General features: G+C 46.7%; 1 protein-coding gene across 2 annotated transcripts in view; it reads right to left on the bottom strand.

Moving 5' to 3' along the window:
- The window catches only part of LOC126545470 (heat shock 70 kDa protein 12A-like), a 200,060-nt gene that overhangs the window by 172,332 nt on the left and 886 nt on the right, over positions 1-26,842 (bottom strand). The window lies entirely within an intron of this gene.

The following is a 26,842-nucleotide window of genomic DNA, read 5'->3' as shown; positions in this document are numbered from 1 at the left end:
TTCGTCACTGAGCCTAGTCCCGGAAGCTCGACCGGAAGCTCTTCTAACTTTCCCGCATCTGGAATTTCCTCTCCAGTATCTGGTGCCTTTAACGCTACAGGCTCAATTTTATCCCGTTCGGGCGTGCTCTGAATACCAGCTTGCTGCGCCTCTGACCCTTTTTCATCGTTCAACAACGTCGGCCCCGCAACTACCGCCTTTGTGGCGAGCTCCCGAACCTTCGAGCTGGTTAAGGCCTGAACGCTAGCCTCACCAAACAAAAGCCCCTTCTCGCGCAGGAGGTGATCGGACCTGTTCGAAAATAAGTACGGGTACTGGGGGGGCAGCATAGATGACACTGCGGCCTCCGTCTCAAGTGCTCCGAAAGGTCCTTCAATAAGCACTTTTGCTACCGGCAGACACACGCTATGAGCTTCCACTGCTTGCTTGATCCGTGCGCACTCGCCCGTGAACATTTCGGGTTCTACGTAAGAGGGGTGAACTACATCCATTGTAGCTGCGGAATCGCGAAGCACTCGGCACTCTTTCCCGTTCACGAGGAGGTCTCGCATGTAAGGCTCGAGAAGCTTGATGTTCTCGTCAGTGCTGCCTAATGAAAAAAACACGACTTTTGGTTTTGTTTCTGGGCACTGCGCCGAAAAGTGACCCGGCTTCTGGCACGTATAACACAGGCGCGCTTGCCTCGCCTCGAACCGCTTTCTGCGTTCGGCTTCGGTTGCCGCCGTCTCCGTACGTTCGGTCGGACTGCTTTCACTCGCATCCGCACTACGTGTATCCCCCTTTGCTCTCATGGGTGTGAACTTCGGCCTCTCCAACTTGGAGCCAAATTCACCCTTTTGACCGTCCTTAGCTCCGCGAGCCCGACGCGTCACAAACTCCTCGGCTAGCTCAGCGGCTCTAGCCACCGTACTAACGTCTGGCCTATCCAAGACCCAGTACCGCACGTTCTCAGGTAACCGACTATAAAACTGTTCTAGCCCGAAACACTGCAGAACTTTCTCGTGGTCACCAAACGCTTTCTCTTCTTTGAGCCACTCCTGCATGTTTGACATAAGCCTGTACGCAAACTCTGTATATGACTCACTTCTGCCTTTCTCATTTTCCCGGAACTTCCGACGGAACGCCTCCGCTGACAGCCTGTACTTTTTTAGCAGACTCGATTTCACTTTCTCGAAATCCTCTGCCTCCTCTCTCTCCAAGCGAGCGACTACGTCGGCCGCCTCGCCGGGTAACAAAGTGAGCAAGCGCTGTGGCCACGTTTCCCGAGAGAACCCCTGCTTCTCGCACGTTCGCTCAAAGTTAACCAGGAACAAACCAATGTCCTCTCCAAGCTTAAACGGCCGCATCAGGTCAGTCATTTTGAACAATACTCGTTCTCCTGCACCGTGTGCCTGACTTCCATTACGAGCGCGTTCCATCTCTAACTCGAGACGTTTCATTTCCAAAGCGTGTTGGCGGTCGCGCTCTTCTTTTTCTTTCTCTTTTTGTTCTTTAAGTTCGCGCTCCTGTTTCTCTTTTTGCTCTTTACGTTCGCGCTCCTGTCTTTTTGCCGTCTCCCTCTCCTCAATGGTCTCAAGGCATTCCGACAGCTCGTCATCCTCAGCTTCTAACTCAAGAATAGCCCTTAGCAGTTCTGGTTTTCTGAGTTTGTCTGAGACATCCAGACCCAACTCTCTTGCAAGCTCCAGCAATTTCGGTTTGCGCAACGACTTCAAATCCATGGCTGCTCTGAATGCTGCTTTCTCTACTGCCTACTATTGTCTTGCCGCAAACTAACCCGGTAGCAACGACAACCACAATTACCAGCTCTGTTTCTAACACTAACAAAAGCCTGGCAAAACTCAGAAGAAGAAAGTCCCGCACTCACCAAACCTTGCAGCCAAGACTTCAGCGCAGTCGTTCCGCTGCAGGCAACCAGTCATCACACAGGGCTCGTTGCGCTGCTCCCGGATGGTCGTTGTGCTGCTCAGCATACAGTCAACCGCATCTCTTCGCTGCTGGCCTCCGTTGTCGCGATCTCACCGCTGGCAACCAGATGTTGTAATCGTACCGCTGGCCCGAGTTGTTGGGGTCTCGGTGCTGACGCCCGTTATTGCCAATGGGTCGCAAGCCCCAAGGGTAGCGTTGGCCTGGCGGCCTGGGGCACTGGAAGCATCCGAAGGTCCCGGCAAAGCATGAGAAGACTGGTAACAGAACAACTTGTTTATTCTAACATAGCAAAAGAGCGGCCGGTCAGGTCGACCGAAGTGGAGAGACGAGAGAGCACGTAACTCAACAGTACAAATCGGAGCCTCTCCTCTGGCGTCCGGGGGCAGCTGCTCTTATACTCTCGGCGTCGCGGTCCAAAAGGGAAGGAGGGAAGGTCACGGGATGAAGGTCACGGGACGGCGCAGCAGGGGCCCACGACGGCGCGAGCGGTTGAGCCGAGAGACCTCCAGGCCCCTCATTCGGGGAACTCCGCTCCCCGGCTGCCGCGCTTTGACAAGCGAGGGCACACACACACACACGCACACACGAAGACACGTGGCACTGAAACACGCCTGGACACGCTTGGCGGGTAGGCGTTGCGGCGTCGTTGAACGGGCCAAAATGTCCGCCGTTTTGAACAAAGCCCCGGCGTCCGTTGCATCCGCGCCGGCATTACCGCGCGTTGTAGGCGAAACGTAACAGTAGATGTATTCTTAAAAGCAGTTCTTGTTGGGCTAGTTGGTAGCTAGGCTATGCGCCCTGTCCCGTTCTCTTCTCTTGTGTGTGTCTGTTTATTTGGCGTCTTCATATTTTATAATGAGTAGATGTATTCCCTTACCACTTCCACTGCCTTGCTACCTATCGTAAACTGCTGTTCTCTTCCGAGACTGTTAAACATTAGTTTAGTTTTCTGCAGATTAATTTTTAGACCCACCCTTCGACTTTGCCTCTCCAGGTCAGTGAGCATGCATTGCAGTTGGTCCCTAGCTGAGTTACTAAGCAAGGCAATATCATCAGCGAATCTCAAGTTACTAAGGTATTCTCCATTAACTCTTATCCCCAATTCTTCCCAATCCAGGTCTCTGAATTCCTCCTGTAAACACGCTGTGAATAGCATTGGAGAGATCGTATCTCCCTGCCTGACGCCTTTCTTTATTGGGATTTTGTTGCTTTCTTTATGGAGGACTACACGGTGGCTGTGGAGCCGCTATAGATATCTTTCAGTATTTTTACATACGGCTCGTCTACACCCTGATTCCGCAATGCCTCCATGACTGCTGAGGTTTCGACTGAATCAAACGCTTTCTCGTAATAAATGAAAGCTATATATAAGGGTTGGTTATATTCCGCACATTTCTCTATCACCTGATTGATAGTGTGAATATGGTCTATTGTTGAGTAGCCTTTACGGAATCCTGCCTAGTTTTCTGGTTGACGGAAGTCTAAGGTGTTCCTGATATATATATATATATATATATATATATATATATATATATATATATATATATATATATATATATATGTATATATATATATCAGGGGCGTAGCCAGGGGGGGGGGGCTTATGCCCCCCCCCCCCGATATTTTTTCGTGCTGTCCATGCACCACCGAGCAAAGCAACCCCCAGCGCCGGAAATCATTCAGGATTTTGACTAGAATGTATTTTTCATGCTTCAAAAGACATTTCACCCCGAACATTGCTAACTCAGGCTGGATTTCGTGGCAACGCCCATGTACCAGAAGTCACATAACACAAGCAGCCCCATCCGAGCACAAAGGTTCACGGGCGTTTTCTTTTTTTTTGCGAACGGGCTCGCCGCGGCATCTAGCGAAGGCCACGGAATCTATGGAGCGCACGGATGTGAATTCCGATACTTTATGGGTATAAATCTCATAAACGTTTGATGTGAAAGGTGCATTGACATTTCCTAAGTTGTGCGTTAGATTTTCAATTGCAGAACTTTGTGCGTTTAATGCTGTTATAAACATTTGACGCCAAAGGTGCATGACTTTTCTAAAGTCGTGCATCTCAACACACAATAAGACAAGTCAAATAAACACGCTATCATACAAGTTGACAACGCACGCAGCGAGGTCCGATGAGACGAAACGTTGTGGTGGTTCATTTGTGCCTTCATGTCACATAAAAAAATATCAACATTTTTTTTCGCCTACGCCAAAGCATCCATGTCAAGACACTAAAGCCAGCCAAAGTAACTACGTTCTTATTTATTTTTTCTACTTTGAATTTTATTCGCGAGGACACATTGAGCCTCTTCAGTTTTTTTGTTCTCGCTACTCTACCCGCGGGCTGCCAGAGCCAACCAGAGCGCATACGTTTTTCTCGTGTTGACCCGACCACTGCGCGGCGCACTTCGGTGCACGTTCGGTTTGCTCTGGCCGAGTGGATTTTCACCTGGCAGAGTTTTAGACGCCTTCTGGCTAGCAGACGAGAAAAAGAAACAATGGTCGATCACCGCCATAATGGTGGGGACTCGACGGATTGCACCGCGTTCGCTTGAGCGCAACCACTCCGGAAAGTCTTGTCTCGCCGGTGTAGGACACCAAGCAGTGTGCGTATGGTTCTCGGTGAACCAAGCGTCTCACATTTTCTTCCATATTCCTTCGGTAGCTACATTGGGTGCCCAAAGTAGGCATTCGATTGCAGCCAACATACTTTGCGTTTTTTCATTTCAGTGTCCCCGCCCCACAAAAGAAAAAAAAAACCTTGTTGCTGCGCAGTGAATTGTCGCAAAGTGAAAGGTCAATTTTGTTACTTCTTCTTTGGAGGAAAGTAATGGGCCACGGGACGCTTTAGTTGCCGGATACTCTTAATATATTATTGCGATAGCAATTATATGGGCACTCCAGGCGCATTCCTGCCATCGCCGTCACCCTCATGTTTCGTATAAAGTCCAAGGGCGATAACATCTTGACCGAACGCCGCATGCTGTATGTGCGAATGAAGGCGTGGGGGTGGGGGGTTAAATGGGGGAGCCGACAACGGTGACTCAGTCTCGTGGGTGCAAAGGAGAAAAGCGGGGAGCAAGCGCGTCGCGCGCAATACATCCTGGGGAGTGAATGGTATGGGGGCGGGACCTAGGATTCTGTGAATCTGTGATTGCGCAACATGGGTTTATTTGGCTTGTTTGACGCATTATATACATTGACTTCTTCTTAGATACGTAGATTTATTGGATACTTATACGTATATTTAAATATCTCGTTGCGAGGTTTTGTGTATACGTGCAGTGGACTTCATTTCCAGTGACACTTTTTGTCTTTTATCAAGCTGTATCTTCGCATTTGTATATTCCATTGTATCTTCGCATTTCTAATGTACGAGGGCGAGTCAAATGAAAGTGAGCCTACCCACCCTGCGCAATTATGGTTCTGTTCATTATCTGCAAGGCCTGCGCGTAGCAGAAAGGCAGCTCTCATTTACAAAAATGACACGCAGGTGTGAGGATAAAGTTTCTTTAATGCTGTCATACACTGGGTAGCTTGACATAAATGACACTCCGAAAGTTAAACAGCGTGGTGCCGTGAAGTTTCTGACAGCTGAAGGTATTCCTCAGAAAGAAATTAGTCGCCGTATGGCTGCCGTGTACGTTGAACATTGCATTTCGTTGGCCACTGTGAAGCGTTGGAGCAAACGGTTAAAAGAAGTACGTCAAAGTCGCAAAGACGATGCAAGACCGGGCCAAAGCCATCGTGCAATCACCCCTAACAAAATTGCAAAGGTTGATGAGCTGATGAGATAAGAACGGAAGATAAGCATCGATGAACTTGCAGAGCGTGTGAACATCAGTCACGGTTCGGTTCACGCCATAATTCATGAACATCTCAGTTATCGGCTCTTGTGTGCGCAATGGATGCCCAAGATTTTGAACCACTGCCAGAAGACGGAGAAGTTCGGCGCTGCCTTGACTGATGTGATCCGGTATCACAATGAGGGTGACGACTTCTTGTATGCAATTGTGATCGGGGACGAGCCATGGTGACACTACTACGAGTCTGAAACACGACCGTGAGTCTACCAGTGGAAACATTCGAATTCACCACGCCCAAAGAAAGCAAAGGCCGTCATTTCCGCCGGAAAGGTGGTGTTGCCTTTTTTTTCGATCGTCAGGGGCTATTACTGATAGCATTTGCTAAATCTTGAGAGACTATCAATTGTTTCCGATATGGTGAAACGCCGGAACGGCTGCCTCTAGAAATCAAGAACAAACCACGTGGAAAATTGAGTCAAGGGGTCATCGTGCTCCATGACAATGCCCGTCCCCACGTCGCTGATGTACTTAATACAAAACTGGCAAAGTTCAAGTGGGAAACGCTGCAACGTCCGCCATAGAGCTCCGGCCTGTCACCTTGCGACTTCCACATTTTGGGGCAACCGAAAAAACAGCTCAAGGGAACCAGATTCGTGTCGGTCGATGACGTGAAAGAGTCAGTTGCAGACTTTTTGAAGCAGTAACCCAAGGAGTTTTATGAGACAGGAATCACGCGACTCGTTATTCAATGGGACAAATGTATAAATGCTCATGGAGACTACTTTAAAATAAAGTACCCCGTTTGTCATATATTCGCATTGGCTCACTTTCATTTGACTCGTCCTCGTATATTTTGCACAACTCCTGCTTTTTATACGTGCTCTCTGTTGCGACTATAATTTCGGTGCAATTACTCACAATACACTACCAGTGACAGCTGCTCCTGCATAATACATTAGAAAAAATGACAGCGTCATTGAAATTTTTCACTTGCCGTTGCATGTGCACAAGAATGTAAACACCGTTCTTGAATGACGAAGTTTCATTAATATATTTGTCCTCAACTTGTTCATTTCATGGCCTTTACGTTTTTCATATCAGCGGCATGCACTGCTCTGCTGGTTTCGAACTGATATAGTCTTAAAGTTCGTGGGATATTTTCTTTACTTATTAAATAGACGAAAAAACATGGAAGCATTGATATCAGTTATTTTGGACACAATTTTTGGCACATACGAGTATATTCTTTTATGAAAAAAATACATATTTTACTTGTTTTGACAGTGGGTAACGTTCAAGAATTCGTTTGCAGCATCTTTGGCAATGGCAATGCAGTTATTATTCGTGTATTTGATCCCTCGACAAATTGTTTAGGAGGAAGCTTTAGCTCGGGCCCAACTCCGACACGGCTTATTCAAATACATGTAAAACGCAGAAGCGCTTTTCTGAGATAACCCCTGGATCGCTTTTAATGAAATTTGTTGCATTTGAGAGAGAAAGTTACATTATAGTGTCTGTTGGAAGCGGAATTTCGATTTAGGGCCTAAATATTGTTTAAAATATTTCGAAAAAATCGAAAGTTCGCAAAAAAATAGAAGCACGACGTTTACAATCTAATAGCTCTGCATCAAGAACAGATATCGGAGTTCTGTAAATGGCATCTATAATAACAGTCAAAGAGGACAAATTTGGTATGTCAATTTGTATCTTACGTGAAATGGTTACGTTGTGTACAAAAGTTCTGCAAAAGCCGTATTTCCATAACACAAAATTTGTGTGATATTCATGTTAACATATGAATTTTGTCCGCTGTAGATTTATTATTATATGCAATTCACAAAATTGTGATATCATTTTTCATTGTTGAGTTACAGAGTTTTAAACTTGATAGTTTTCGTTGTCTGAAAATTTGCCATTTTGGCCAATATTTAAATAACAATTGACAACTTAAATGAAAAATTCGAAACCAGCGGTCACTAGAATTTAAGTATTTCTTTCAAATGCAACAAAGCTCGTCAAATTTGGCGCAGCGGTTGCCAAGAAAAACGAATTCCCCTTCTACATGTATTTAGATAGGAGCACCCGAGCTGCAAGGTGAGCCCCCCCGGAACGAAATTTCTGGCTACGCCACAACGTTACAACATTAAAAATGGAATTTTCGTAAGTGTGCTCCTTCGTTTATTCAACTACCTATGCACCGGACCTACAGAACTTTTCCTTGAAATATATATATATATATATATATATATATATATATATATATATATATATATATATATATATATATATATATATATATATATATATAAAGCAAAGTACAGACGGTCAAAATTAAATAGCGATCAGAATCGTCGGCAACCGGTATAAAGATGCCACGTTTCCTCCACAGTGGCTAAATCGTCGCTAAAACACTCGAGACGTTCCAAAATGAGCTTCGATGCTTCCCCCCAATGACGCTCTCTGTCTGCGTTAGAATATTTGAGCACCAATTTTGCTGACAGCTTCTCCATTGTATATTGCTGGTGACTTATGACTCCGGCTCATTACCTGAGTATGTGTAGTGTCTCGACAATAATTTCAGTAAAACATTCGTCAGTCTCCGAGTATCACGTCGTGGACATTATAAACAATTTCGGGGGTTCAAGTGGTCGAATGCCTCCCGTATCTTGCTACACAAATACGCCCTGATTAAATTGCCCGCGCCTCTTCTTGACGGTGGATTAGGACGCACAGCAATTTGTCATCCGGTATGCGCACAGTTGCGCATAAAAAGACACGGACACAAGAAAAAACGATGGAACACGCATGGCGCGTTCATTGTTGTGTCCGTGTCCTTCGTCCGCCACTCCGTATACATAGTTATGGCATAACAACAGGCCAAAATAGATACCTTAGTTTCATCCAGTGTATAGCGCACATTTTTGTAAATATCCTCTGGAGTAACCGCCTGGAGAAAAAGAAGCTCCATCACAGCCTGGAGTTGAAAAGACGGAAATTCTGCGTTCGCCTCCAACATGGCGGCAACAACTTCTTGAAAAAAATAATTAATTTTCAGACATGTGAGAACCTGCGCCCCGTCACACCAAAGGATGGCATTTTTAATAAAATAATAAAATTATATACCTTATTTTTGAAATTGTTCGGGACGAGATTTTTTCAGCATCCCTGTACAAGACAAAAACAGCAGAATCTAATATCAGAAATATGTAACAGCAAGAAATATACGGAAAAAGGCATTGAACTGAGAAAGAATAACCCGCTTGGAAGAAGCGTCAATTCGCGAACAGAAACACCATGGCCAATAACGGGCGCATTATTCTTTGGTAGTCTATTTCAGTGATACATTGCCATGAAGAGAGAGAGAGAGCAAATGATAAATGAAAGGTAGGGAGGTTAACCAGGACTGAGCCCGGTTGGCTACCCTACACTGGGGAAAGGGAAACGGGGACGGAAAGATTAAAGAAAGAAGAGAAAGTCCACCGGGGATATCGTTCAGTCACTCAGTCCGGATCACAGACGCTGACTCAACCCTGTATCTTTCAAATATCGCAGCAGCGCTTTTGTGGCCTTTTGTAGCTGCGATATGCGAGGCCATGGTCCCAAGATCTTGTTCAAGGTGAACGGTTTTCTATCTAACTGGTTGAGAGCTGTGCAGAGTTCTTGTCTTTCATTTTCAAATGATGGGCAGTAGCACAGTAGATGGTCTATAGTTTCTTCGACACCGCAGGCATTGCACTCGGCGTTATCAGCCATTCCAATTAAAAACGTATATGCATTCGTGAATGCGACGCCCAAGCGTAAGCGGCACAGCATTGTTTCCTCATTACGCGGAAGCCCTGGTAACAGCCGCAGTTGCATAGATGGATCGAGGGAATGCAATCGATGTTGAGTGAAATCAGGTGTGTGCCACTTCTCCAATGTCATACGGTGCGCTAGCTTGCCTAAGTGTTGGGCTGCGTCAGTCCGCGATAAAGGTATAGAAACAAGGGTTGCTCCTTCATGTGCTTTCTTAGCAGCTTCGTCAGCGACGTCGTTGCCGGAGATACCGCAATGGCCAGGCAGCCACTGAAACACGACGTCGTGTCCTTTCGCTATGATACCATGGTGCATTTCTCGTATCTCCGACACTAGTTGTTCACAGGACCCGCGACGAAGAGATGACAGAAGACATTGTAAGGCCGCCTTTGAATCACAGAATATTGCCCACCGATTAGCCGGTTGGTTGTTAATATAATCTACGGCACCTCGGAGGGCAACAAGCTCCGAACCGGTCGATGTTGTCAAGTGAGAAATCTTGTATCGGATGCTTAGTGATCGTGATGGTATAACCACTGCCCCGGTGGAGCTGGTCTGGGTGGAAGAGCCATCCGTATATATGTGGACGCGGTCAAAGTAGAAAGTGTGCAAACAATCCAGAGCTGCTTGCTTCAAGGCCAAGGTAGGCAGGTCGGTCTTCTTTCTTATCCCTGGAACCGTAAGACGCACTTGAGGTTGTTTTAAACACCACAAAGCTGAGGTTGAACGTGCTGATGGTGTGAAGCCCGATGGTAGGGAGGCACGATGCTTGCTGACCTCGTTGGAGAAGGATGCCTGTGGTCGTCGTTCTGGCAGACAGGCAAGAAAGCTTGATTGAATCCGTGAAATATGACGAACATGGGCCCTAAGCGAGTCGGTGCTGATGTAAGTCGTGATTGGATGGTCTTGAGCCATTATAATGGTTCCTGCTGTTGAGGTGCTCCGCGGAAGGCCTAGGCAAACACGTAGTGCCTGTGCTTGCACGCTCTGAAGTTCTCGAAGATTTGACTTGCATGTTTTAGCAAGCACGGGAGAACTATAGCGTAGAAATCCGATAAAGAGTGCTCGATATAACTGTAGCATGGAGCCCACTGACGATCCCCATGTTTTGCCGGCGATGAACTTGAAGATGTGAACAATAGATGTGAGCCTCTTCTTCAAGTGGGCAACCTGAGGGCTCCAAGAGAGGTCCCGGTCAACAATGACACCCAAAAACCGATGATTTTTCTTGTAGCAGATAGGCTGGCCATTGATGTACACTGGATAACCAGACATCGCTTTTCGCGTAAAAGCGACTAACGCACATTTTTCTGTTGAGATGGTAAGCCCTTGTGTCCGAAGATAGTCAGATGCCTGTGTTGCTGCTTGCTGTAGCCTTGCGCGAACCTGCAGGCGAGTGACCGCTGATGTCCAGATGCAGATGTCGTCGGCGTATATTGAAACACTCACTGTTTCCGGTAGGGATTCAGCCAGCCTCGGCATGTGTAGTGGTCGGTAGTCGGACCATCTTCCGTACGCACGAACAAGGACCTTTGTGTCAAGTAGTTTCTGATCCATCGACATACTCGCCCTCCTAGTTCAACTGTCAGAAGTGCGTCTAGAATGGTTTGATGGGAAACATTGTCGTAGGCGCCTTTCACGTCAAGAAAGAGTGCTGCTGATAATCGCTTCCGAGATTTTTGTTGTTCTACAGATGATACCAGATCGATGACACTATCAATCGATGAACGGCCTCGTCGAAATCCCGCCATTGAGTCAGGGTAAATTTTGTTGTGTTCAAGGTACCATTCGAGACGCATGAGGATCATACGTTCCATGAGTTTCCCGACGCAGCTGGCAAGTGCTATCGGCCGATACGATGCCAGTTCGAGCGGTGACTTTCCAGTTTTTAGTAGCGGTACCAGGCGGCTTCGTTTCCATCCCTGTGGGACGACACCATCTCGCCATGAGCTGTTAAAAAGGCTGAGGAGTTCTCTTCGTGCTTCTTGACCTAGGTGGTGCAAAGCACTATATGTTATCCCATCGGGCCCTGGTGAAGATGAACACCTACAGAGCGCCATAGCAGCTTCTAACTCTTCCATAGAGAATGGAACGTCCATACTTGTATCTCGTGGACCGGGGATATCACCTAAAGTCATGTCAAAGACTAAATTTGTGCCGCCGGCGACTTTCGCACAAAAATCCTCCGCAACTTCTATCTCGCGGCGGTTTTTATAGAGAGCAAGGGCGTTGAAAGGGCGTCGTTGCTGGGGGCTTGAGCTAAGACCCCGTAGGGTACGCCACACACGGGATAATGGCTTGCGGGGGTCCAGTGACTCGCAAAAGCATTTCCATCTTTGATCCGCTAGCTTATCCATTCGCCGCTTTATCTTCTTTTGCATGCGCCGAGCTTCTCTGAGGTCAAGAATTGACTTCGTGCGCCTGTACCTCCTTTCAGCTCGGCGACGTAGTGCACGAAGCCTTTCCAACTCAATGTCATTCTCTGTACGCTTTGATGAATGTGTGAAGCAACGCGTGCAATCTTGCATTGCGTCAGCAATTATTTCTTCTAATTTGCGTGCAATACGTTTCTTGCATGTGTCTTCTACACGAGCTTGAAAGACTGACCAGTCGATTTGGCGAGATACAACCGGTAATGCGGCGTCTAATCCATCGATTCTCACATAGGTCGGAATGTGATCACTTCCATGGGTTTCAATATCGGTGAACCACTGCACGCTCGAAGTCAGGCAACGTGACACAAAAGTCAAGTCAAGGCAGCTGCTGTACGTTGTTCCTCGCAGAAATGTCGGCCTTCCGTCGTTTAGAAGACATAGGTTGTGGCCAGATGCAAAAGATATTAGTGACCTGCCCCTCGAGTTTATCCTGGAGCTTCCCCATATATGGTGGTGAGCGTTGAAATCCCCTGTTATTATCCAAGGACCGGGAGTAGCAGTCATGATATCTTCTAGTCTTTTGCTATCAAACTGACTGGTTGGGGATAGGTAGACGCCAATAAGAGTAAAAGACAGCCTCTTCTTTTTCACAGTAACACAGACATATTGGTTACCGTCGTGTGGCGCTACGGGTTGGGAAAAATACGTAAGGTCTTTGCGGATGTAAACCAAAACCTTACTACTTCGGACACACGTGGTTGAAACAAAAGGTTCATACCCTGATAGTCTTATGGAGGCTGATAAGTTCGGTTCACAGATAACCAGTATAGGGAAGTGGTTGTCAAACACGAACTGCCGCAACTCCGAAATACGTGACCTCAAGCCTCTCGCATTCCATTGGAATATGGAGGCACTTCTGACATAATCCCGGAACGATCGCTGTTGTTGTCGATGAGCCGTGGTTCCGCTGTAGAAGCCCTCAAGCACTGGACTTCTGAAGGCTCTCGAGAACCGGATTGATGGCATCCAGCACTTGCAACGCACTTCGAGCTGTTGGTGTCTGTAGCTTGTCCAGGAGAGCACGAATAGCACTCATCAGAGAGCTTATCATGACAACAACTTGTTGATCCTGGTCTGACAATTTATCAGGAACAGATGAGGTATCCCTTGCTGTAGAGCTCTGATTTCGCTCAGTAAGGGCATGTAGCCGCGGGAGTGCAGGCCAAGCGTCAGCAGCCGTGCTGTTCGATGCACCTGTGTCCTTTGAGCTGACTGCGTTTGGCCGGGGCGGAAGAGCGGGTGGTAATGTCCGCGGCTGGCGTTCTGCAGAGGCTTTGGAGGTTCTTGATCGACGTCGGCGACGTGATCGTCGTCGCTTAATAGATGCTGCTGCTTCTCGGTGAGACGAGTGGTCTCTAACCATTTTTTTCAATATTGCTATTTCCTTTCGTATCAAAGGGCATTCCTTCGAGGATGCATCGTGAGGGCCGCTACAGTTTGTGCACTTCAGCACATTGGCCTTGCACGTGTTAGTGGTGTGGGGCCCAGTGCAGCGAGAACAGACGGTAGTGTTCTTGCACACACTACTCACGTGTCCAAACTTCATGCATTTCCAACACTGCAGCGGTTTTGGTATAAATGGGCGAACTGCGTGTCGAAAGTGGCCCACTTTTACATGCGATGGGAGGGATTCGCCCTTAAATATGATCTTCACACACCGTGACGTGCCGAGACGAAACGCGTTTGTGATGACGGTGTTTTCGGTAGCCGGCTTGATTAAGATCGACAGATCGGAGTCGACAATGGTCTCGTCAACATCGTAAATTACGCCAGTACTGACTTGTTTGCCCAGCGGAATATGAGGGCGGACTTTCATCCCGTCAAGTTCCGTGACATTGCGCAAAGAATCCAACGCAGCTGCGTGTTCTACGTCAATCGCAAGGACGTTCTTACGGGTGTTCACTCTGATGTCTTTGATTTCATTCGGAACTAGCGCCTCTAGATGTGAAGACACGGCTTGCCTGTTGAGGCGTCTCAGGTTGTCAGTGGCGAGAACTGGCGCGAACAGGATGGTGAGCTCCTCGGTATTGCGCGAAGATCTCACGGTGGACTCACTCGAATTCGATGATGCGCTGAGAAATCTCCGCTTTGCTTTACGACTCCGCACCAGCTCGAAGGTGTCGTCACAAGAATCTTCACCGCTGACATAGTACTGCATCGTGTCGTCGCTGTCAGTGTCGCTCTCGGTGCCGTTGCGCTTCCTGAAGGCAGCCGTCGCGGACACTGCCGAGTCCGGCGGACGCGCGTGAGACTCCATCTCCGTCGCAGTTAAGGAGGAAACAGCAGTTCAAGGCAGAGTCCAAGAAATTCACAAAATGAGTAGAGCTGGAAGACTCGGCGTTCTGCCTGAAAGGCACTTCGTGCAATGCGAGGCTTTACTTTGAAGGGTGATGTAAATAGTAACGATGGAAAACGCGATGAGCTTCCTTGACATGAGATTCGCCGAACCAAACCTCCTGAAAATCTGAAACAATAAAATAAAATGCAAGAAAAATCTTAAAACAGTCGTATTAGTGAGAGCAGAGAAGCTGATTCTATGATTTCAGCGACGTTTACTGTGGTCGACGTCGCGACGTCGATCGCAGCAATGTTGGCGTTGGCGAAAGGCGTTGATCCCGGGTTCGATTCCCGGACCAGGACGAATTACCCCTTAACTGCGAAGCTTGTTTCCCAAGAAACCCGGATGATTTCCGTTATATCTTCGTGCCACATTCGGATGGATGAGAATTTCCGTCATCATGACACTTCGTTATCATGATTCCCGAGAATTGATTTGCCATATTCTTTGACGCTGTGCTTCGGGTTGCCGGTTAATTCGCCCTTGTGCTGCGATCTGCTAGCCTCTGGGTGAGCTCAGATGGCAGAGCGACGGTCCCCGGTTCTGTTGCCAGACAAGAATGAATATTTCCTCAACTGCGAGGGTTTCTTTCCGAGAAAGCCTGATGGTTTCCGTTACATCTTTGTGCTGCATTAAGGTGGATGACAATATTTCCTTTCATGACACTTCCTCCACCTTGCGGGATTCCTCAGAAATGACTTTCCATAAGCTACTTCAATTTTGTGAACTTTTGAAATGTTGTTGAACTGAAGCAAGACTGCGAGTCGGCCTAGTTGGAACAAATTCATCTTAAAACTTATTGTGCGCAACAAACAGGGACGAAGAATAGAAGAAACACAAGCGCTCGTCCTTGTGTTTCTTCTATTCTTCGTCCCTGTTTGTTGCGCACAATAAGTTTTAAGATGAAGTTGTTGAACTGTTTCATTATGATCAGCAGGGGAACAGAAAAAAAAAACGAATTTTTCTGCGACACTCAACTCGCACTCTTTCTGAATTACAGGAGCTCCAAAATGTACCTAAATATTCCAACGGAGACATGCTTGGACTTTGAAAAAAAAAACATTTAATAAGGTTCCTCATAAGCGACTCCTACTTAAAACTTTGTAGATTAAAATTAAACTCTATTGGGCTACAGTGGATTAAAGACCTTCAGATTGCAAGGTTACATACCCAGCATGGTAGAAAAAAAAACAAGAAAAAAATTTGGTAATATTATTTTCCTACCACGAGAACGCACCTGATCTGGGATATACCTACACAATTTCTGGTTTTCGGAGCTTGTGAAAGGAAAACTAAATCCCGCGACACATGTCTGCTTACTTTTACATGGAGATGATAATTACGTGGCATTTGCGCAGGCCAAATACTACGCAGTTCCGCCCCTTGATCCACCTGAAAGCTCCGTGCAGTATCGATTTGCTCGAAAGGCGAGGAAGGGAAGCAGTGTGTTCAGATTTGCGCGAACAAGCCCAGCCGCTACGATATGTACGCCTTCATACAGATGATCTGTCTTGTTGCTGACATGTTGCATCCTAAATGTCGACATAAAATTTATTGCTATAGGTTTCGATAATTTAATCAATTTACTGCGCTTGCATACGGCAGCATTCGAATGTATTTAGTGAAACTACAGCATCAGCAGCATTATGGCCATTATAACGGGGTTAATAAGAAAGAAAAACAAGAAAGAAAAACGTGCTTTCCGTGAGCACGATGCGAGGCCTGTTCAGCTCCTGCCGCTTTAACCGGAGCGTATGGCCTCCGTGAGTGGAGGGTACCGTTGCTTCATGATGGCCACAGATCCCAGGCGCCGTGCGTTCTAGAAAGACTTGAGGAAAAGAAAAGAGCGCTACAATGACGCGGACTAAAAGAAGAACACGTACGACGGACAGGCGCTGTCAGTCGTATAGATTGCTCTTTTAGTCCGCGTCATTTTAGCGCTGTTTTTTCTTCAAGTATGTTACACCAACTCGCCCACATCAAGCTCTTGCTGCTTCACAGTTCTAGAAAGCCATTTCTGAAGCAACTTTCGCCGTGGGTCGCTAAACAGAACAATTTATCGCTATACAGACAAAATGATGATAAATCTAGCAACGAAACTGCTAAAATGGCAATCCTGACAAATAACAATAGCCAAGGTTTAAACATTTCCAGCACACGACTAAAAGGATGTTGTTAGCCCCTCTATCGATGGAATCCCACATTTATGTTTTGTTTTGTTTAGTTTCGCAATTGGCCAAGGTTACTTAATTAATTTCACCCTATGAGAAAGCTGTAAAGTGTTCTGAGAAACGCGTATTCATCAGTATACAGGTTGTCCCAAGTATCATGTACCAAGATTTAAAAATATGCAAATGCATCGTAGTTGGACAGAACCAAGATAATGTTGTTCGCCGTCACTTGGATATACTGAAACTATTTTGTTTCATTCTGCATAATTACATAATCATTCTTAATTAGTTTATAAACTCCTCCAATATTATAATTAGATTAAAAGTGTCAGTGAGAAAATTGTAGAGCATAAAAAACTGCCGATACAGCGGTCTGTCGCTCAATACGTGCTACATAAAAGTGTTTTTCCGAGCGTGAAAGGAGCCCGCGAATACACTAAGTGCCCGGAGCGGCCAGTCGCACGGAAATATTTCGTGCAATCGCGGGCTTCTTTCATACTTGGAAAAGCACTTTTATGTAGCACGTATTGAGCGACACAATATCGGGAGTCTTTATGTCACTCTGCAATTTTCTCATTGACGTTTTTCATCGAATTATAATATTTGAGGGGTCGGTTAATTAATGTAGGTTAATAATGTAATTAGGCGCAATGCAAGAAATAATCTGAGTATCTCCAAGCAACGGCAAAAAATATTACCACCTTCGTTCTGACCAGTTACGTGGCATTTGCACATTTGCGAACCTAACTTCGCCTGCTGACCAGACACTCACACCATCCTCTGTCACCGCTTCGAAGAATCATCCTTGACTGCGCTTTTTCTAAAGCAGTTGCATGCTACGCAATAATTATAACTGCAAAGTTCCAGGCCACTAACATCCCCGAGACACCTCCCTAGACATTACCGAGATCACCAGTGAGGCTTAAACGACCTAGAATTACGAAGAAATCGCACGTTTCTTTCGTTGGCTTGAAGCAGCTCAGGCTGTCTCATATATTTACATAATATAGTGGGACTGTACAAGGACATACCGATGATTCAGACACCATCTGCCACAACAGCAGCATTAGCTAACCGGCAACTTGGCATATTACTCGGCTATTTCAATTGTACCACAAATCGACATCTATGGCTGCAGAACTCGCGTCATAACAGGAGACAGTCCGTTTTATGAGAAGTCAGACACCTCATAAATTGACGGTGTTCTGCGATGCGAAATCAGCGTTGCAGGCGCTAAAATGCTTTGTAAAGAAAGCACCATATTACTTGCTCTTGCTAAAAATTGCCTAACTTCACAGTGCCAAGCGAGGTGGCCACTTGGTCGCTTTTCAATGGGTGCATGGTCATTGTGGTGTGATTGGCAATGAACTCACTGACAGTGAGGCAAGATCGGCATTCTCTTGCTCTGATGAAGTACGGATTGCCTACTCACGACCTGACACCAACTCAATGATCCAAGCACTCATGCAGGACCTTAGAAAGGAATACAGAGCCAAAGGGACACTCAAGAGGAATAACAAATTAATTTGATTTAGTTATGACACTTCTAGCTAAAACAACGAAAAGGCCGAAGCTACCGCTTGTCGTAAGACAGAAAAGAGTTAACGCGAAACATGGATTGTGATGCCTTTGCTTATTTTTGCCTTTCCTAGTGATCCTCCTCTCAGATTTAAGGGTGGCTTCTTCTTTTTTATTCTTTTTTTTGTAATTTATTAACGCAGATCAGCCTATTCCTCTTTTTAGGCTCCCTCTAATGACGATAGAGAAGGAGTTAGGGACTGCTTAGTATAAATGCTGAAGAAAGCATTGCTTTCCCACCATTAGTCTTGGAACGACTGTGAACGAATTCTGAAAATGGAACTGATATGGTTTCGAGATTTGTGCCATCAAAGTTACGGGAAAAATGCACTGTTGGTCCCCTTACTTTTTAAAGAAAAGGCTTTGTGAATTGAAGCACAAAAGTAATGGAACGCCAATACATTTCGTCGGACACTTTGAGAATGAGTATCTCGAAACTGGTGGAGTCCTTCGCTCCAAGTGCCTTGTCAACACACCGACTACATTTCGTAGACTGAAATATGGGCCACAAAGTAATGAATTAATTAGCGTAAGTTTGTTAAGTATTCAATTAAGGATTTTGATTTCTCGCTAGATGTGTGTAACTGCCACGGGCAATTTTGTAAAGATTTGGCGCAGCTAATAATAGAAACAACCTGTATAGTAAATTATGTCGTTCACGTGATAATAAAATGACGTTACGTAAATGATACATTTTTTATACCGAAGTGAGCGATCAGTTGCTGGAATGACACGCTGCATATAGATAGTCAAGGTTCTCGCCAATGAAATGCAGACAGCAAAAGCCCGGATGGCAGTGCACAACTGCACCTTTGCGGCACTCTTCCGGGGACGCATTACGTAACGTTCTAATCTCTTGCACGGACACCTTTGGTTGCTAATGCAAGAGATTTAGATTGACGGGCATTCTCTTGTTGAAAATGTGTTGATACCAGCTAGAACAGTTCGCTTGCATGATGGAAATGTTTAGGCAACAGCGCGGAATTTTCGTCGTTTTAAGCTCCATTCATTTCCTTCTCACAGCTCTTACGCATTAGGATCTGTACGTGACTATTTTTATTTCCTAGGGAATAAAACAGATTAAACGAAAACAATTTGCTTACGAACACACGTTCTGAGTTCATAGAGGTGAATTAGGTAACCAGAGAAACAACAAGAAATCCCTGCAACACCTTTGGGTCCCGTTGCCGAACGTGGCCGGATTGAATTGCGAACTACTCGGTCAATTACATCACCGCACCTCATATTGGACGAGCATAGTGAGAACTATACATTCGTCAACTGCGACGAAAAGCTTTGATTGTAGCGGTACGAAACTCAGAACGGTCAGCGTGCGAATAAATGAGACCGGCGCTTGTGGGAGAAATCCACCGCGTCCAGCACCCACCTCGTTTCCCGCGCGCCGCAGGTGGCGTTAGGGTCGAGACGTCATATTCCAAGTGTCTGCTCCCGCGCACTCGAGAAGAGTCCGCTGCCTCGTGGACCCCCGGGACCGCGCCCCCTAACCGCAAACGAGTCGGCCGCCTGCATAGCGCGTACTGCATACGCGCCGCACAAGGGCAGCGCCGGGGCTGGCCGAGGGTATACCCTGATTTCGGAGACCCGCAACGTCACGGTCGGGACGGTCCGTTCGTCTGTGTGTCTGCTTGGCCGAACCCGCTCACGCACACACATTCTGCTACCACCAGCCTGTTTTGTTGGCACTTGCTTTTTTCCGCGACAGCCAAGAGGCCAGCCGGCTCGCGTGGCCACGCGACGCGATGTCCACTCAAGCGTGCGGCGCGCTGTTCTCCGCCCCGGCTGCCGCCTCGATCAAACTGCGCGGAAAAAGCACCAAAAGAAGGACCGAACCCACATCCAGCCAGGCGCCGTCCTTCTCGAATACCGCGTGCCGAAACTCGGTGGTATCCCCTTGTTTCTCGTTTCGCAGGCAGCTCCTCCACCGCGAGTCAGCCCGTTGTTAAGTGCTTGGTCGGCCCTTCTCTCTCCCCCTTAATGGATTCGGCGGCAACCAGAGCGTTGTTGATGGCGCGCGCTCGTTTTCTTAACGCCGCTCTCATATGTCCGCGCACTTTTCGCTCTCCTTTTTCCCGTGGACGACATCTGTGGCGGGCTCGAGCGACGCCCAGTCAGGCGCCACCTGCGACGCCTGATTCGGCAAACGCGTGCGACTTTGAGCAAGTGCCGCCAGTTGCCCAGGTAGCGCGCATTTCTCCGTTTCCACAGTGTGCACAAAAATTTGTTGCTGCTCTCTCTCTCCCTCTTGCTATTTTTTTTTCTCTCTTTTTCCTCGCTTTCGCTAGGACAGAACGAAATGCAAGGAGCATTTTTTTTTTTCCATCTTGTTTTCCTCATCGTCGCGCTGGTTTCCGGGAAACTCGGCGGTGCACACTGTCGACAAGCGGACAATTCTCCGTTCCGTGTGGGGGTGCACGCTTGGGAAGTGGCGCAGACGCCGAAATGCGCTCGTGGCGCGCTGCGCACGCAAGATGACGCCTCGGCGCGCCACTCGTCGCGCCGCGTTGTGCTGACGCGCTCAATTGACGCGCTCCCCGTATACAAACAGCGCAAAGCATCTGTTTGTTTGCAGCCGCGGGGCGCCTTTTGGGCGAAGACGCTGCTCAGTATGTCTGCAGGTGTTAACCAGTCGCCAAAATAGCAGACAGCAAATGGCACGACAATCACGCGTGCCCGAGGCTGTTTCTTGACGAAGGGGTGTGGAATTTAGGAACACGAAGGGGGAAGTGCGTAGGGGGGGGGGAGGAGGGGGTTCATGGAGAAACGATTGGCGGTATATATTAGCCAACGATGGCCGTCATTTACCGTTCTCGCGTATCCCACATGTCGGCAGCATACGGTGGAATCTTTATACCGAGTCAGTTATTCTTTATTATGAGAAATCCCTCGCCATTAAGCGCACGGCTACTACATGATACGACACGCGAGGAAATAGCTTGTTGCACCAGCATGTCGCTCGATATCTCGAAAAAGGGCACGTTTTAAAAACTCGCTTCTCATCGCGCTAATCGCCTTACCACTCATTTATTGAACCAATCACAACTATAGTCTTTACATAAGTCCCGATGCTTTAAAAAAGCACACTAACACTTTTAAAGCAGCTTTATTTTATTGTTGCATACGCATCTTTCCTACCCCATCCCCCTGTGCAGAGTAGCCAACCGGACACCTAATCTGGTTAATATCTCTGCCTTTCACGTCTTGTTTCTCTCTCTCTTTCTCTTTATTCAACGAAGAGGTCGGTGTGTGTGAAACGCTCCAGCTGCTTGGCTTCGTGAGCAAGTTCTTAGTTCACCAGCGGACGTCACCGCGATGACGTTTCTTCCAAAAGTTCAAACGATGACAGCGCAGCGTGGCTGTATACGTGCAGCAAGAAGGACGAATCTGCAGTGGCGGCGATGCCCGCTAGGCATCGATCCAGGTCAATGCATTGCCGTGGATTGCAGCAGGCCGCGCTGTCACCCACCTGCATGCGGCCAGGGCGTCTCGCGCTGCGGGTTCGATGGGAAAAAGTTTGCCGCGTGCTGCTTCGGAGGCCAGCCGCTCTCGAAAACCTGCGCGGGCAGTTCCTGCAGGCACGCAGAGACGGCGGGCGCGAGCTTCGGCGTGATTCACAGCTCGCGCGGCGCGAGCAACGGCAGTGCGAGGCCCTGGACGACGATCGATTCTGCGTTGGCCTTGACTTCTGCACCGAGCAGCACTTGGCGAACGAGCCAGGAGTGCGCTAAGTAAGCAGCGCTTGCCTGTGTGTGCGTGCGTGCGCGCCTGTTTACAGAGAGGATACCTTTCGCTGTTGATGGGCACACTTACTTTAGAGAGCGGTTGGTACTTCCATGCACATACGATAGTTGATTATGTTTGTTATGATATGCCGATAAATGAAACGAAATATCTTTCGCGGTGTACTTTAGCAAATTTTCTCAAGTTCACAAATACAAGGCGGGATCAGGGCACGTATCGAAGTCAGCATTTATGGTCCTCAAGCATAACTAGAACATGATATTCGCATATGTAGCTCAGAGGAAAATAAGACTACGCAGGACGATGTGGGCATCGTATATGGGAAAGTGATATTCGCGACAGGAATGCACCGAAAGCGTTACTGTTTCAGGAACTGTGAGAACTTCGTCCACTACGTTCTAATAGGCAGCGCCTGGCCACTGCGCTGCTTATTAGGCGAGAAGGAAGTGATCAGTACACATGTCCGTTCGTTTTATTCTCTTCACGCTCTCCTCATTTAAGGCGAACTGTCTTGCGGTTGGTGTGCACGGCTTCCGTATTGTTTCCCTGAGCAGTGGTTGCCCGCATAAGCGTGCAGAAATGGTTGACGCAGCAAGCGTGCGTACTCCATGAGATGGCACTCCGCAGCAACACACAAACTCCTTGGGTTTGTGCTCACCGGGCACCTGGCACAAAACCAACACTCGCCCTGTCCCGGTCGATGGTTTCTGGCTGGTGGCTGGCGGAACGAGCTCGCTGGCATCTGTCATCGCCCCTTTTCAAAAGGGATGCTCGTATACTCAACATTATCATTTCCCCCCTTCTTTTTATCCCATATCTTCTACTATATTTGTTTTGCCTTTTTACCCTTTCTTTTTTTAATTATTTTGTGTTGTTGCTCTGTGCGCCAGTATTTAGACCTCCGATTATTCCTGAGCACATAAAATAAAGATGCTGTATTAGGCTATATGCCCTTCCCAACGCGGGAATACGCATTGGTGGTGTGGAATGGAACTTACAAATCCCACAGTGATAGACTATAGAAAGGGCCCAGAAAAGTTTCGTAGCGATTCGCCGCCAGCGTTTTTTCGCTGTCATCGGTCAATGTTGTAGCGCTTCCACGTTACCCTCACTACAATCCCTTACCTGCCGGTGTATTCACGCAGACCTTCTGCTTCTGTATAAGCTCCTTCACGAAAACCTCAACTGCGCTGAGCTACTTAATTTTGTCGCGCTTCGGATTCCGCAGAAATTGTCCCTGCTGGTCACAGCAAACGTTCTGCTGTGTATAAAGTTCAAAATCTGCATAATACATATTTCGATGATCTTGATATGTTTCATCAGTCGCTTTCGTCGTTCTGTTCAGAACTTCATATTGTCGTGTGCTGGGTTTTCTCGGTATACGTACGTGCCCTCTTTCGCCGGGAGGTTTAGCACATTTTCAGCTTACCTGGCGATATGTCTAACGTTTTAGAAGCTTTTTTTTTCTTTCTCGTACGTTTAGTGTACTTGGTGCATTGTGTTTACACGTATTTTACGTGAACCGGTTTCCTCTTTCTATATTCCATTTCCCTTACGTTTGTACCTTTAGCTGTACAGTTTTATTTTTTATTCTTTATTGTACTTGCTCACTAATTCATTCTTCATTTTTGGTTTACCTTACCTTTATCGATAAATGAGACCTTGTTTTAGCAACTTTCCATATTCTTTGTTGTGGGCCGTTATTATGGCCAAATTCATCTTCTGTGCATGTCTCTTTTTCTTTTGCCTTTGAATTCTTTTTTTTTTTAAGAAGCACATTATATCTTCTTTAGATTACCTGTGCGTCAGTATTAAAACCCCATTTTTTTTTGTCGACTCATAATCTAAAGTCTGGAATAATTAATTTATTTTTAGTTACTCTCACGCATTGTTCGTGTTTTTTCTCTGTATTTCTGTTGTAAACTTACCGCGGCTTTTGTTACTTGACTATTGGTTTTCATGATTTTCGCGTCCGCTTTCATGTTCTTTTTCATGTATTTATACTTGTATATCTAATTTTCTTTACGGCGCGCCAGCACTCAGATGTTAGGGTTGTTCCTGGGCGCGTTAAATAATAATAATAATAATAATAATAATAATAATAATAATAATAATAATAATAATAATAATAATAATAATAATAATTGTTGTTGTTGTTGTTGTTAGCACTACAACCACCTAACTGTAGCTGTTGATAATTCAGGCACAAATAATAACAGCACAGAGACCTCTGCTTGCTGCAGAAAAAATCCGGAGGCGACTCAGCAGATTCTGACGGAATGCAAAGATCCGTTAGAATCCATTAAAAAACCCAGCCAGAACTGGACATGATTTCAGCCTTCCAGTAGTACTGGGGTTCAAAACTGGTGGGTGCGTAAACTGGCCAGTGGTGGAAATCAGCGAGAAACGACTGGAACATTGGTGGGAAAAAAGCAGGTAACAGATGGGAACAGGAATCGTCACATGCATGGGTAAGTTTACAAGATTCATAGGCAAAACGCTAAATGGCGATTGATACAGGAACACATGATTGGCTGACGCAGGCTAGATGACTATTTGTCGCCACCGGCAGCGGTCGGCACATTAGCGATAATCTGCATTATCATCATCATGCCCGTTCATCATTCTAATTCCTGGTTATGGTTTGCACCTCTTCAACCAAGTTTATTATTACAGTTGTTATTATTGTTATTATTTCACATTTTCCGCACCATATCGTGCTTGTGCAAACGTTAGTGTGCACGCAACAAAATGACATACGTATGAACTACACAAACTGGCCAAGCGGCAAAATGTAGGCTGATGGGCTACAAGGTCTGTGAATAATTTTCCCCGTACGTGGACAAAATGCACGCGCATGTTGTGGTTGAGCGGTTGCCTGACAATGGCGATGTGACATGAGACCATATACGGCGCAGCGTGAATTTTCGGAAGCTTTTTAGACATGCGGCATGAGAAGGTCAAAACACGAAGGCAGAGAAATGGATGGAAAATGCGTCACCGCTTCCATAATCAGTTGCACCAGTATCACTGCTAGGCATATCCAAACATTCAAGTTCTGATGCGACTGCATATGTTTGTCACTTTTCTACCCTCGTCGCTCTGACTCACCGCCGACGGCGGACGTGTCTTTCATTTCTATCCACTGTTAATAATCTAACTGTTGATCTGCATTTCAGATAATAATATGATCAGCTTGCACTTGTTCTGTAAATTATGGTGCTCTTGGTCTTTCTGTGTTAGGCATATCATTTTGTTTTTGATTTCTAGCTGCACCGACCTCGGTTTCCTTCTTATTTTGTTACCAGCTGCTGGAGCAAATGAATCAAATGCTTGTGTGACAAGCGCTAGAGTGACGGTATGGCAGTCCGTCTCAGCTAGAGGAAATGCAGAAAGAGATTCCCATAGATTATGCGGTATAAATAAGAAAAAAAAATGTTCTCAAATGTTCAGAAAACAGGGGAACACTCCAACAAATTTAATGACAGAAGCTGACTTTATAGCAAGAAAATAATCCCGATATCCATAGAGGCACTAAACGTCGAGAAAGCCTTCACGAGGCGCGAACAATGCCCTCAGGTATACAAGTCAGCTGAGGACACGCTCATTAGGGACTCGTGAGGTGCGTGCAGCATGATGGCATAGAATCAAACGGCTTGCTTTCACTCTTATAGCACATGCATAGGTAGTTGCTTCATGCAACGACTAACTTCAATGTAGTCGTTGCATGATGTCGCCAACCATCGACGCAAAAGACGAGCACCGTTGCTACTCTCTACTCAACTCCCTGTACAGTGTCAAATAATGCATAAAAACTGTCAGTTCAATATTGATTATTAGTAACGAATTTAGATTAATCAGACGGGTACAGAAATTTGAACGTCGCAGCTATTGTGTGCCATTGCTGTAGAGCACGATGGACCGCATAATTTCTGGCGTTACGCAATGACGTTATCGCTTCGGCCAGTTTGGGGGCTTTTCTTGAGAAGTTTCCCTAACGAGTCACCTTCCTCCCCTCAATAAACACCGAGATAAGGGTAACGTGCTCTTGTCCCTCTTTAGATACACTTTCCACGAGGACTGAGCACACTGGGGCTGGACACAATCGCGAAACGGGAAGCACACAGCGGCAAGACGTGAGGCACCCTAGTCGCCTTGTCAGCACGACGTGCTTCTTGTCCACGTGCTGCTATTCTCCTTTATTTATTAGGCTATACTAAGGTACGCAAGTCACTTTGGCCCCAACAAGACCCCTTCGATGTTCGGTTTCTTGCGTCTAGAAGCCACTTGCGTGCCCCAAGCAAAAACTACCTAAATGTATGTTCGGCCTCCGAAGGGTCCATGACAAAAACTCTCGCATCAGGCATGGTATAGGTGCTCGGATGTAATTGTGTCCTTGGCACATACTCTTTTGTCATAAAACCTAATTCATCGGTGGCGGACGCATTGATCGGACGCATTCTGCAATGTTTCTTGCGAGTAGCTGATGAGTAAAATTAACGCAACAAAAAGACAACGCACAAAGGAAGGGAAGACTAAGACAAGCGCCGTGCGAGTTGACTGGTCGGGCATGACTCACTTTAAAGAAGCGGATAGATGCTGCCAGATGTAAACGTACATAATGAGAGACACTGACCACTCAAACTTTCATAGCAGTAGTAGCAGGTGCGACCTAAACGGAAGTTTGCGAGTGTGCACAAAGTTAGGCGAGGCGCGCCAGTGGCCCACGTCGTGCCACAGTCAACTCGGTAACGTCCCTCTTGTCCTGCTTGCTCCAGACCGGGTTACGAGGTTGGGCGCCCATGTTTTTCTCATTAGTGACGACAGACCGTGTCAGGCGCTTGCGCTTTCAGACAGGCGGAACGAGGCTGCATCACGTTCACACGGACGTACTGTCATCACACATTCGTGGCGTTGTCACCGCTTTGGATCTTCGCTTTACAAATAGTCTTTATGAGGTACGTCTTTCACATGGTTTTCAAAGAAGCACTCTTTTGAGTTGGAGGTGTTACAAAAAACAAACAA

Source organism: Dermacentor andersoni, chromosome 1 (genome assembly GCF_023375885.2).
Source record: "Dermacentor andersoni chromosome 1, qqDerAnde1_hic_scaffold, whole genome shotgun sequence".
Lineage (NCBI taxonomy): Eukaryota > Metazoa > Arthropoda > Arachnida > Ixodida > Ixodidae > Dermacentor > Dermacentor andersoni.
Note: the sequence above shows the minus strand (reverse complement) of the source record. Positions and strands in the feature narration are given on the sequence as shown.